General features: G+C 34.5%; 1 protein-coding gene across 5 annotated transcripts in view; it reads left to right on the top strand.

Annotated features, from left to right (window-relative positions):
* The window catches only part of TBC1D5 (TBC1 domain family member 5), a 318,666-nt gene that overhangs the window by 63,336 nt on the left and 242,035 nt on the right, over positions 1 to 13,295 (top strand). For 2 of the 5 annotated variants that reach the window (XM_084509910.1, XM_084509912.1), the window contains one exon: positions 10,206 to 10,266. The exons of the other annotated variants lie outside the window; for them this stretch is intronic. The gene's annotated coding sequence lies outside the window, so the exon portion shown is untranslated. The remainder of the gene's footprint in view (positions 1 to 10,205; positions 10,267 to 13,295) is intronic. 5 annotated transcript variants of the gene reach the window in all.

Genomic DNA, 13,295 nt, shown 5'->3' with positions numbered 1-13,295 from the left:
GGATTTGAATTGTTACTGAACTTTTGCCTTCTTCCATCTTATACCTATGTGTGCATCTACACAACTGAGGAAAGCTCTTCATTTCGTATTTAAAAGACTATTTCTGTAAATAATATTTAAGAACTATCGGACAGTCCTCCTTTGTCATGCTATTTCCTTCTGTAGTTTCCTCGTAGGTTCCAAAAATGGCTAGTTTGGATTCTTCCAAGTGAGCTTTTCTGCTTCTCACAGTGCCTGGACAGCGAGGAGGCTGGGGGTGCCCAAGAAGCTGGGAAGGGGCACAGCCAGGACAGCTGACCTGGTCTGACTAAAGGGATGTCCTATGCCATTTTTCTTATGGGAAAGTAGGAATGGAGGGGTAATGTTCAGAGAGATGGCATTTGTCCTCCCAAGAAACCATTACGTGTGATGAGCCCCACTTTCCGGGAAGTGCCTGAACATCTATCCATCTGTTGATGGGAAGTAGCAAATGAAGTTCTTTTGTCACTTTGCTTGCGCACACAGCTTTTGCTTTACGTTGTAAGCTGTCCTTATCTCAACCCATGAGTTCTTGCACTTCCACCTTTCAAGTCTCCCCTGTCCCACCTGGGGAGAGTGAGTGAGTGGCTGTGAGGTGCTAAGCTGCCTGCTGGGGCTAAGCCTCAACAATAGTTGTTGGAGTCACGTTACTTTTAATCTTAGTTTTCAAAAAAAATAAATCTGTATTTTATGTCATGTTATGCAAATTGTACCATAATTCTCTTTTGTAAATTATTTCAGTAATTTATTAGTATCTTCATTTCCACTTAGTGTTTTTTTCATATTCTCTGTAAATCTGTCTCTTGGTTTAAGCTAGTCCAAATATTTAAATATAAACATGCTTTTCTCATTCTCCAAACTCTAATTCTACTCATCGAAAACTCAACATCAGCACAGAGATGGAGACTGTTCTGCAGTGTAGCTTCTTTTAAACTAGCATTACAGCAGTGTGAAAACCATTGAGCTGCACTGGGATGAAATACATTGGCACCACCTCTGTTTTCAAAACTTATGTAGAGTAATATTTTGTATTTCTTTTTCTACATAAACATTATTTAAGCTGTCAGCTGGGGATGTTTTAGTGGTTTCAGAAAGAATTTATGAGATTAATATATTCAATATATCGATCTTCCTAAGCATACCAGTCACTGATTGGATCCAGCTGCGACTGATTTGCTGTGATATCTGAGGCAATATTTCAGTTATTATTCATTATTACTTCGGTACCAGACTGTGGTCTCACTGTGGCAAGGAAGTATGCATATGCACAGTTCTTTATTTGTAGGCTTTAGTTTCTTTTAAGGTATAAAGGCAGGAAGGTGGTATAAAAAGCAAAAAAAAAAAAAAAAAAAAGAAGGGACTGGGGAAGTAGAACAGCAAGGATACTTTGCTAATAGCCATATGCTGATAGTTGCTTTTAAGTTCTGAGTTCTCTACTGCTCTGTATTTAGTCAGTGCTGCTTTTTTTGCTTAATTTGTTAACACCTATAGAAATTAGAAGGAGCAGTAGTTATGACAAATGGACTATGTAATCTGAAAATTGTATTTTGTCACATGTTTTAGTTACAAAACCTAGTTGAATTCAATTGTCCAAACATTCACTTAACATATTAATAAGTAATACAGGAATACTCTAAGCCCTCTTGAATTAGATACATTACATCTTGTTACAAAATTTAATGCCAGGCTTAATAACTCAAAGTATACTGTAGAATAAAAAATATATCTTTATGCTCATATGTTACACTAGGATCTAAGTAAGAAACTAACATTATTTAGTGGGAACTGCATAATATTCTCATGTGTAGACAAGTGTATTTAATTTAAATTCTTAAAAAGAAATCCCTAACTTGATTCCTTCAAAGTGAGCAAAGTTTTCTTGGTTTATTTCTAAACACAGTTTAATTTGTGTTGACAACAGATTACCAAGCTATTTGGGTACTTCTATGACATAGGTGCCTCCTAGGACTTTTTATTTTTGAAAGGTGCCTGGGTAGTTGTTTTCTCAGATGTTCAAACATTGTAGAAATAAGGTAAGGTACCAGCTTCTCAAAAAGGAAAGATACTGTTTCCAATTCAATACTATTAACTTTCTATATTTTAATAGGAAAATTATTTTAAAATATCAGAGTAACCCATTGTTATGTGTATAGAATTTAAGTATCTCAGATAAAGACCCTAATCAGTTGATGGAATTTGATTTGTTAAATTTTTTAGAACCAAAGCTTTGAACATTCTTATTGTGTTTAAAACCATCTGTAGTGTGCTATTAAACCCTGTATGATATTTTTTTTTTTTTGCCTATTAATAATGAATTAACTACTTTCTTGAAAGTACACATAACTATCAAGTTACTGAAATTTGTAAAGTGCGTGTTTTTAATTTCAGACAGAAAAGGAAGAATTGAAAATAATGCTAAGAGATAGCCAAAAATTGAAAGTTGATATAAAATAAAATTTCAGGTTGAATACTGAAGTTGTCTTCATAATGACAGAATCACAGACTGCGCTGGGTTGGAAGGGACTCTAATTCCATCCCCTCTGCCATGGGCAGAGACACCTCCCACTAAACCAGGTTGTCCAAAGCCCCATCCAGTAGGGTTGGTAGACCCTGGAATTGTTTTCCAGATAGTAAAACTCAGCAATTGCTTTTTGAATCTACGTATTATTATCTCTACCTTTATTATCTTATTAAAAATAAATTGAACCACTTGGCATTATTTTACATGTTATTTTTATCTCTTCTGCGACATGATTGTGTGAAATACTTATTCGACTTTGAGGGAAAAAAATTAGTTTCAGTCACCAGACTTTTTTGTTACATGGGTATTTCCATAAGAAACACAATGCCTTAATTTAAGTCAAACAAAAAATTTAATATTTGGTGCATTTTTTCATCAAGCATCTTTATTCTCAATCCAAAAGTCAAGTTCAGAAGGGTGGTGCCAGGACTGGTACTCCAGCTCCCTTGTTTGTGCTAATTGGTGGGCTTTATCTTTATTCCAATACTACTGACTGCTGAAGTTGGGGAAAATATCATTTTAAGGACAACTGTCTTGTTTGGGTTTGAACATCTGCCAAATATGTAAGTTAAATTTTTTTTATCTTTAAAAAAAAAAAAAAAAAACTACTAATTTTGCCTCATTTTCATTAATGTCAGTTACACTTTTAGCACTTACAAAGATGGTGTTTGTGATGCTTCCTGTAGTAGTTCTAAAATTATTTTAAATACCCTTTCTGTAAACTGACTTTTATTTTATGAGCATAGGTGCTTTTTTTCTCCTAATTTACCACACTAAATTTTAGAAGACAATTGAAAATACTCTGTAGTATGTGGTTTTAAAAGTGATGGATAACTGTATTGAAGTCTGCTTTCCACAGAACTGGTGAAACATAGCTTAACTGGGAGCCGTTCTTTGCTTTCTCCCATAATATACTCTCAGTCCTGACCTGGAGGGGCAATTCACTGTCTAATTCAAACTTCTTACATTAACAACATGGTCTCATTTAGTGGTGATACAGTGTTTGCTGTTAAAGACTTGCCAATTTTGCCTTAAATATCTAGATTATATTACCTCATTTTGCCATATTCCCTCCATTTAGTTTGGAATTGCCTTGCAAATGTTAGAGTGATACTGCTGAATTGTGTAAAGGAATTAGGAAGTTGAAATGTTGACAATGTAGATTTAGTTTACTGGTATTGACCTACAGAAAAACTTGAGTTCAACAGATTAAAGGTCGAGAAACTCAATAAGAACATTTTTTTGCTTTTGCTGACTTCGATCAGTGACTTTAATTAGTTATTTTTCTTCATGCTGATCTGGATAATTTAAAACCCTATCTGAAGTGATTTTATAAGAGATGTATGTGCTTGTGGTTTTGTATGTACACTTTCTGTACCTTTCAAGTGTAGTTAGTTTTTTGTGGTGTTGCAGTACAGAACACTGTGCAGTACATTAAAGAAATAGAGTCTATGCATCAGAACAATTTTCATGCCTCACTCAATTCTTAATGTAAATTAGTAGGAACATTGGTTATCCATTTGAGAAATTGAGTTGGTATAAAAATAAAAATGCACTTATGGTGTGTGGTGCTTTGTGTATCATCTTGGGAGTGTTTTTCTGTTTATCTGTCACTTGCATTAGAAAAAGCAGTCACTGGCTTCAGGTGACATTAAAAATTAAAGGTTAACCTCAATTTCTTTACTGACCAGACGTGGGGCAGAAAGTTCTTCTGGATGTGTGCCTGAATTTTGGAACTGTCAAAAAGAATTGAGAAGTAAAGACTCGTGCTTTTGGTGGTTTACTGTTTCTGAATGCAAGTCTGGATATATGGTTTCAACATTTTCAAGTGTTTATATTGCTTATTATAGGTTATATCAAGAACAGTTTTCATTCCATCCAACTTTATGAAATTCAAAAATGACATGATAATGCAGTAGTAAATAATTATAATGAACTCATTGTACTGATGTGCATAATTTTGGGAATGGCTTTTTTCTTTCTTTAGAGAAACTAACAAAAATAGCCTTTTTCCTATTACTAGAGAACATGTGTCTTTCAAAAACTAGTTAAAATTTTTATTGAAAATTGCTATAGCAACATTTGAGTATTCTGGTTAGCTCAATGTACATTTAATATAGACCAAGATTTGTATGCTCATGAACAAGCCTGGGAAATCTTTCTTTTAGGCAGTAAGTCTTTCAGCAAAGTTGACTTCTACCCCATTGTGAGTTTGGAGTGAGCCAAATTCAGTGCTGAAATGCTTCCCTCCTGTCTCACTCAGTGTGTTGGAGACAGCGTTCAGACCAGTGAAGAAGACTTAGCTTCAGGCAGCAGTGGTTTTCATGTAACCTGCCAGATATCTTTCATTTGCAAAGTAGCTATTATGCTTGTTCAGTAGTAGACCAGGCTAAGTCTTGATAGCGGAGATGCAAACTGAAAGCAGTAGCTGCTGCTCTACCTTCCATTTTATCTCTTGATTTTACTTACCCATGCATGTAATCAATAGATCTGCTGCTTCTTGTTGGCTGCTGAGTGCAAATGAGCAGGGAAGAAAGAAAAATGAAATTGCCTGCTTTGTCTTCATGATTAAAATAGACTGCCAAAATGCACCTGTTTCCTTTCCCCATCCCTTTTGCTGAAGGGTGAATCACTTCTGTCCTTGGTCATTTTTCTTCCTACTGATCTTCTTAGGAAAATAAGAAAATAGGAATATCATTAAGGAAAGCGATGAATATTACTTCAGAAAAGAACATCGCAGTTGAGGTTTTTGAGGAATCCTAATATTTCAGATATTAATATAGCTGCTTTAAAATTATATATTCATGTGCTTCATGGTAAGCTTGGCAGTTGTTTCAAGACTCGTATGCTATAGATTCTTCAGATCTTGAATTAAATCTTGTTAAATTAAATCTTTCTTTGGTGGGAAAGTGATAATACACACTTCATATGTTTTGTTCTTTATTATTCCTACGTTGTCAAACCTATATTTAAGACCAGTAATTTCTCTTAAGACAGAATACTTAAAAATGCCAGTTATTTATTTTCCTGTATTTCACTCTGCTTGAAATTATCCCAGCCTTCTTCAAGATCAGTGGTTGACTCAACACTTCCCAATTTCTTGTTTCAAAATTTTTCACTTGACATCATAGTGAACCTGGTCAAGCATGTTTCACTATCGTAATAATTAATATGGAAATAAGAAATAATAATACTTTAAAAAGTGGTTATAAATTGAAAGCTTTAAGTGATGTTAAGTATTTTCTAACATGCTCTAGAATAGGTGGCATCTTACATATATTTTTTCTATAATTTGTCAGTTACTTCCTTTAAGTTCAATAAACAACTTCTATACTAGCCTTAAAAGCACTATCTGGCAACTTGCAATCATGTTACAGATGGCATCTCTTCTTAAATACTACAGTAATCCGTGGTTTGTGGAGCAACTAAATTACCCATTTGTTACACTGTTAGGCAGCTCATAGAGGTCATCACACATCTGTACAAACAGACCATTTTAAGTCTTAAAAAAAAAAAAAAAAAAGATACTTTCAGCATGGTGGTCCATGCACCTATTCTTGTGATTAATTTATGGCTGTATTGCAAATAGTGGATATATAGAGAGGTATCTGTGTGCTAAGGGCTGTATTTTCTCATATGTGTCAGAACTTGCAGGATATGCAGCTTTAAAGAATGAAAAACAGGTCCAGGGCTGTTATAGCAATTCCTCACAAGAGTGCATGTGAGGAACATGTACATGTTACATTCACCTCACTGATAGTAGCTCCTATAGCTTTATTTCTGGAGCTGATAGCTGTTGTCCCAACAAGGGGTAAGACTGCTTTGTGTTTCCAGCCCGTACTTGCTCTTCAGATGTCCTTCTCTCTTGGTACTATGCCAGGATTTATCAGCTTTATGTAACTGGTCCTCACTTGATGAAATCAGGAAGGCTCTGCATTGTTCTTAGGTCAGCTATCTTTGCTGCATCTCCTTTGCCCCTGCCTCCTAGCACGCTTGCCCTCTTTGCCTCATTTTGGGCACTGTGTCTCTGAAGCCTAAGCTGTCCTTGGACAGAGCCAAGGGTTCAAAGTTGTGGTAATTCAAATAAAGTTTTAAGGAAAAAAGTTGTAGAAAATTGGCTGCCACATCTGTTCGGGGGGAAAGGACTTGTTCATGGCTGTTCTTGTCGCTCTTTCTTTCCCCTTTCCTCCTCCCCATTAAATACTGTGCTACTAAGTTTGCTACCAGGACAAATTCTTAATTCTTAATATGACTCCATATTAAACACTTTCTTCAAAAACAGTGGCTCTACTGACTTAAACTTTTTAAAGGAGGGTTAAAAGTTTGCCATCTGCTTTTGAAGTCTTTCTCAATGTTATTTCTTTCTCACATTATTTCTCTTCTTTTTTATGGAAGTTGTAGACCCACTGCATGAACTACTCTATTATAAATGTTCAAATTTTGTCTTTTGACATTAATCTACATTATTTTTTAAGATCGAAGAAATATACTCTATAGTGGGATCCAAGCTGGAGCGAAGAAAACGTTGTCATTGTCACATTAACCTTATTTGGTGGAGGGAAGAGAGTATGGAAGGGAGAAAGGGAAGAAAATGCTCATCTTTTTAGATGAGTGTATTCTTCCCATGAAACGTAACAAGAAAAATTAGATCAAGACACTCTTGCTTGGAGATGCTCATACCATCTGACAGTAAAATGATTTTAATGAATATAAAATCCAGAAGCAATAGTATTTTTTCCCTTAGTAAATGTTAGGGAAACCTTAATTACACATTGCTTTTGAAAGCACAGATTGTACTTAGTTTGCTGTTGGTCCTTTAGACTGAGTCTTGGGAAGCAAATAGGATGGTACTTTTCTGAATTGTCATGCTTTAACTGACTTTTCTCAATGTGAAAATGTTTTTTTCTTTACTTTCATCAATGAAGTGTAGCTGTTGAATGAATTACAGATTATTTTTGGGCATGAAAACTATAGGTATGAAAATTGCATGGATTTGCAATTTGGGGGAAACAATCATGCTTTTTTTTTTTACTTCAACGTTTAGCTTTTAGCAAAGGTATGCAATAGCCTAGCAAAAATATAAAAACATTCTTATACAAACCCTTTTTCTTATTCTAGAAAAAAATATGAAACAGTTCATCTTCTATCATGTCTTATATCAAAAATAAAATTCTAATATTCAGCAGGTTTCTTAGTTCATGACATTATTTTATTTTTACTTTGCAGAGATATGCTATGTACTCCTAGATTCTTTGAAAAGAAAATTTGACTAGGGTAGTTTTGTAACTTTCCTCATACTGCTCATGTGATATACTGCCTTCTCGAATATATTATTAGTGGGCACACTTAAAATGCAAGAGCCTAAAACATCAAAGTATCTTTGTGTGGGGTTCTTGGAAGAATCATGGTAAAAGATGCATACAAGAATTTGGCAGTACTGAAGTGTTTGCAGCATCTTATTTCTTGTAACTATTTTAATTTTTTGTAGTTAATGTTGAGGCTAGCGTAAGTTTTCTGTATTTCCCCTGCAGCATATGTGCAGAAAATGGTATTAAAATGTTTTGACTGTTTCCAGTACAAACTCTGCAAGTTTGGAAAGGTCTCTCTAACTTCCCTGTTGGTTTTACTGTTAAAAACCCACAGCATGGCTGTCCCTTTTCACAGTGTTTGTAGGGTGCTGAGGACAAATGAATTCCTGTTTGGAAGCCATAATTCACATAATTGTAGCAGTGATACCTTTACTGGCTTCTTTTATCAGGCATTCAGCAGAATCATAGGACATTTAATACTTTACATAGAAAATAAACTGGTGCAAGTTCAGCTGCACAAAGGGAAGAGATACTAAATAGGAGAGGAGGTTTGGTTTGACTCATCATCTGAGTCAACACATTCTCCATTTGCCAAACTACAAAATAAACTTGAACCCCTTTTAGATCTGTTTTTATTACGTGGTGCAGAAGTAAGGTGACCAGAGGAGTCACTGTTCCTTTAACGTTAAAGAGTTTCTGTTTGAATGCATTTAGTGCTTGCATTCCAAGTTGAGTCTTCTAATGATCACACAGTGAGTAACTTGGAGAATGACAGACACAAGCAGCAGATTTACATACACAGAATCGACCTAACTAGTCATACATTCCCAATTCAGCTTCCTTAAGATGAGTAACGTTTCTTCATTCGTGTAGTGGTTCTAAGGTTATCAGGGAATCACCTCTTCAGAAATGATACACACATCTGAGACTCCGGTAGTTTGAGAGCTGTTTCATTACATATATTTGCATTTACAGCCTAAAAATGTCACATTGAGCTCTTATCAAAACACAAAAAGGTTACTAGTTTCAAGTTAGAATATTTGGACCAATTTCATTTGACAGTTTTTCATTCTGGAAGTGTTTTTAGGGTCAGAGACATAAGTTATAAGACTGAAGGAAATATTTAGCTGACTATGATAGAAAAATTGAGGCAAAGTGCATATAAATATACAGTGTCTGTGTATAAATTTGTATGTGCTAAGGTAGGTTTGAGAGTTGAATATTTTCTTTTAACTGAAAAGTTTATTTTACACTCTGAGGATCTTTAAATGTCACTCCATCCATTTGGTGGAGCAATAGCTTAGCTAATGAAAATTGATATTTCATAGTTTTTCATTCTTGTGTAACATCTGTAAACATGTTCCCAAACTCTAGATGCAGTCCTGTAATTAACAGTGTTTCCATGGCATTTCATCAATGAATAGAAAAATTAAGATTTATACAGATGGGGAAAAAACTTGGGTTAAAATTTAAGCAACCTCTGCATGCTTTCTCTACTCCAGATGAACAGTGAGGTATAGTCCAACTCCCTGTCTATACGAGGGCAAGATCGATTTAGAAATAAAGCGTTTTTTCCTTTTACAGAAGATGTGTAGCTCTCTGATCACAGCGCTTAGTTTCTTTATTTTTCATTGGTGTTTTCTCTCCATGTAATATACATAGGAAGTTAATGATGAAAGAGTAGTAAAGTATTCATTGAAACTGAGAATTATAGTATTTGCAAATGTAAAATCATAATTTACATAAATGTTATAGTCAAGAACATTATGAATGTAAATATGCCTTCATCTATTCTCAGTCTTATAATGCCATTCGTTGTCCAGTGGGAGATGAAGAGTGATGTTGAGACTGCCGTTTAACCTATTATAGCAGCCTAAAAAAATTAAATAGCCTTGATGTAAATATGAGGTGGGAAAAGAGTATTCATCTCCATTAAGTGACATAAAAACCATGGTAAGAATAACAGGCGGGTGGGTGTGCATTAAGCAGTGAAATCCCTAAATTCAGACTCTAATTATAAGCACAAGGACAATTGCCTCCCACGTACTTAAACTGTTATGGGTTTTTCAGACAGAAAATATGCTTCACAGTTCTTCAGGCACCAAATATGGATTTTCTTTTGCATTCTTTTTCACCTGATGCATAATTCCTTCTCGTCCATTACAAAATGAGGTCCTAATACTAAAAAGCTGTGTTTGTTTTCCTTAGTAAGATTCGGTCTTTAGGTATTTTTCTTGATCTCATCTATGCTGACAAAGTCCTACCCTTTTTATTGTGTCATAAGCAGGTCTTGCACCATTATATTCAGATTAACTGGGACAACTCATTTATGTTTGTTTTTTGTTCAATTGTTTCAGTTTCAGATTGCTGTTCCATAGACCTGTGGATGACCAGTGGCTGGCATACCTGTTGTTTCACGTAGGTTACTCTTTCCTTGTTTCTAGATGATGTATTCTCATAAAGAAAGATAATATGCTTGCACCTTTTTCTGAAATTATTATTACATTAGATCAAGCAACTTTTTCATACTGAGTAATTGGAGAAAAGCATGTTACCTGTGGAATTGCAAATGAGAACAAAGTTGGTTTGTAAAACTGTCTTTTAAAGCTAATTGTGTGTTGCAGCTTCTTAAATATTAAAATGCTTCCAGTACAGGAGAGATCATTTTGGTTATATAGCTGTTCCATCTTTGCCATAATACAAGGTAAAGATTTAATTCTTTTTTTTTTTTTTTTTTTTTTAATAAAAATCATTACTTCAGTTTGAGATTGATATTTATGATACAAAAGGAGATGCATTATGTCCCTAGCTAACCTGATGTAATAATTAAGATATTGTGTTCCTAGACTAAATGTATCCAATTTTGTGTTTCAGTAATCAAGCATAGAAAAGGATAATAGGACACAATTAAAGTTATTGACTATCACATCTTTTCCACATGTAGTAAGTTGTAGATCACAAATGAGTCATTTTTAATCTTATCATAAACAAAATATATTGATCTTAAATATCTCTCTCCCGCACATGAAGAGGTTTTCCTGATAGTAACTCTTTTAAGTCCTTTTAGGCCCTTTTAATTTCAACTTTCTTTTAAATTGAAGATACTGTGCCAGGATATGGTATTCCAGTAATGCCATATGTGCAGATAATTTCCTTAATACTACCATATATTTCCCTGTAATGCTCCCAGGGACTGTTTTTAACTTCCTAGCTACAGCAACATAGGAGCAGTTGGTTTATTTACTATGAGTTCTAAGTTCTTTAGGGATTCACTGCTTTCTAGGATGCAATCCTCCGTTTTATGTGACCTGTTCTTAAATAAACAAAAATAATGAAATTTTTACTCTGAGATGTACTTAATATGTGCAGCTTATTGAAAGGTTTTTTGTTTGTTTGTTTTTTATTTATTTTGGTCAGGGCAGAGCTTCAGCTTTTCCCACACCAGCAAAGAGGTAGACACTGGGTTTCATATGTATTTTGTGTGATTGATATTTTAAAAGAGACAATAAAGGGGATTTCACAAAGCATTAGAGCATTAATACAGCACAAAGAAGGCTTATAATGTGTTTAGCTTTTGCTGATACCTAATGATACGGCAAAAAAAGCACTCTACTACAAGGCTGCTTTTAAGATCCAAGGGAACCAGAGGAATTGTTAAGAATAATGGATAGCATAACTTAGATTAATTCTCCTAAATTTATTTTTAGGAGTAGAAGCACAAAAATCCTGCCTTAATCTTGCTATTTCTTTTAGGTATGCTGCTTATTTTGCTTTTAGTAACTTGTAATTTAAGATCACAGTTATTAGGTGTATTTCTGCATTTTATATATCGCTCCCAGATGCTACAGTATTAGTTTTTATCACTGCATATTTTATGAAATGTCAGCCTTCTGTTGGCTGTTCACGCAGCATTGTTAGTGATCAAAGCCACAACATAAAGGAGAGGAATCTAAACAGTTGGCTTATCTTTGTCCTTCATTGTGACACAATACCATAAAATTACTTTACTATATAAAAGGCAAGCAAAGCTTCATGTAGCACACTCTGAAAAGGTGAACTTCTTGTTAGGCTCAACAAAACATAAACTCTTATTGGTGATATTTTGTATAAGGAAAGTAAAGTTAGCAATTATATATTTTTGCTGTGGAAGAAGTTTCATCTTTTTCAGCCTTTTTTTAAAACACAATGTTCTTTTTTTATTAAAATGCTATTAAAAACCTATCCATTAAATTAATTTTTTGAAATGGAAGAAATGTTGTGGCCTTTAGAGTAATCTGTATGATATGTTTTGGAACTTCTCTGGAATATAATTAGTCAAAGCATACTATATCATTTGAAGGGTGATAAATGGGAAGATAATAGTTTTTACCTTATGAAAACTACTGATGATTATCAAGTGTATTTGGCTTTTATTTGGATGTGAGATTATTTTGAATTTATCTAAATTTCTGGTTAAAAATATCAGAGCAAGTATCAGCCAGCCTTAATTTTTCTCCTTGCCTAAGTGAGTTGTGTATCAGAACTGAAGTAATAAAGTGGGAAAAACTCTACAAGCTCTGGAGATATTCTATAGGAATAAAAATCTTGAATGATTTTGATCAGCTGTTGTGTATGCCCTGCACAGCAGTTGGTTCAATCAATTTTATGTTTTGGGATGGTTTTATTAAAACGAGCTGCTGCTTTCAGTAAATCATTGTAAAGATGCTAGCTTTGTATATGCTTTTTGGGGACCTGCAGCTTACCAATGCAGTCTCTCAATATAAACATACGTAATTCTGCTCACCAAGAGGCTGGGCTGAATTAGTACTCCCCTTACAATGCAAAGTATTTACCAAGACTGGAAGGACAGGAAAAGGGAAATAGTCTCATCTTAGGGTCATGGTGGAGAAAGTAAAGAGCAGAAGTATTTATGTCATACCGTGAAGGTCAAAGGCAGGCCTGGTAGTTCAAAGGAAGATGATGATGCACGTGACCTGTTAGAATATGTTTGTCTTTTCAACTGCAACATCATCCTGCCTTTCAGGGACTTGGATACCTGCAGCCTGCCTTTTTGCATTTCTGTCTTGAAATCTGTCTTCTTCTGGTGCACAAGAACTTTTAATAAATTGGAATGTAGATAGATAACATCAAAAATGCTATGAAAGGTGTTACTTATATTTGACAAAGTTGAAATGTTTTGTTCTGATTTCATCTGCATTAATATTTGTTTAATATTTAAAAGTTGTATTTATTGTAAGTGGATCCCCTAACAGCTTACATGTCTTACTTGTTTTGATAAGCACTTCAGAGGCTTTGAACAAACTGACAGTGGTATTGTTCTGAACAGCCTTATGATTGAGATGATCATGTTCATCCAATTTTACTTAAATGCTGGAAGAGGTTGTTCCCATTTATATTCCAATTTTTCTTAGTTCTTTCTGAACGTGCTTTGACAATACAGTGGCTAG

The sequence above is a fragment of the Aythya ferina genome (assembly GCF_964211825.1).
Source record: "Aythya ferina genome assembly, chromosome: 2".
NCBI lineage: Eukaryota > Metazoa > Chordata > Aves > Anseriformes > Anatidae > Aythya > Aythya ferina.
This window is presented reverse-complemented; position numbering and strand designations above follow the sequence as displayed.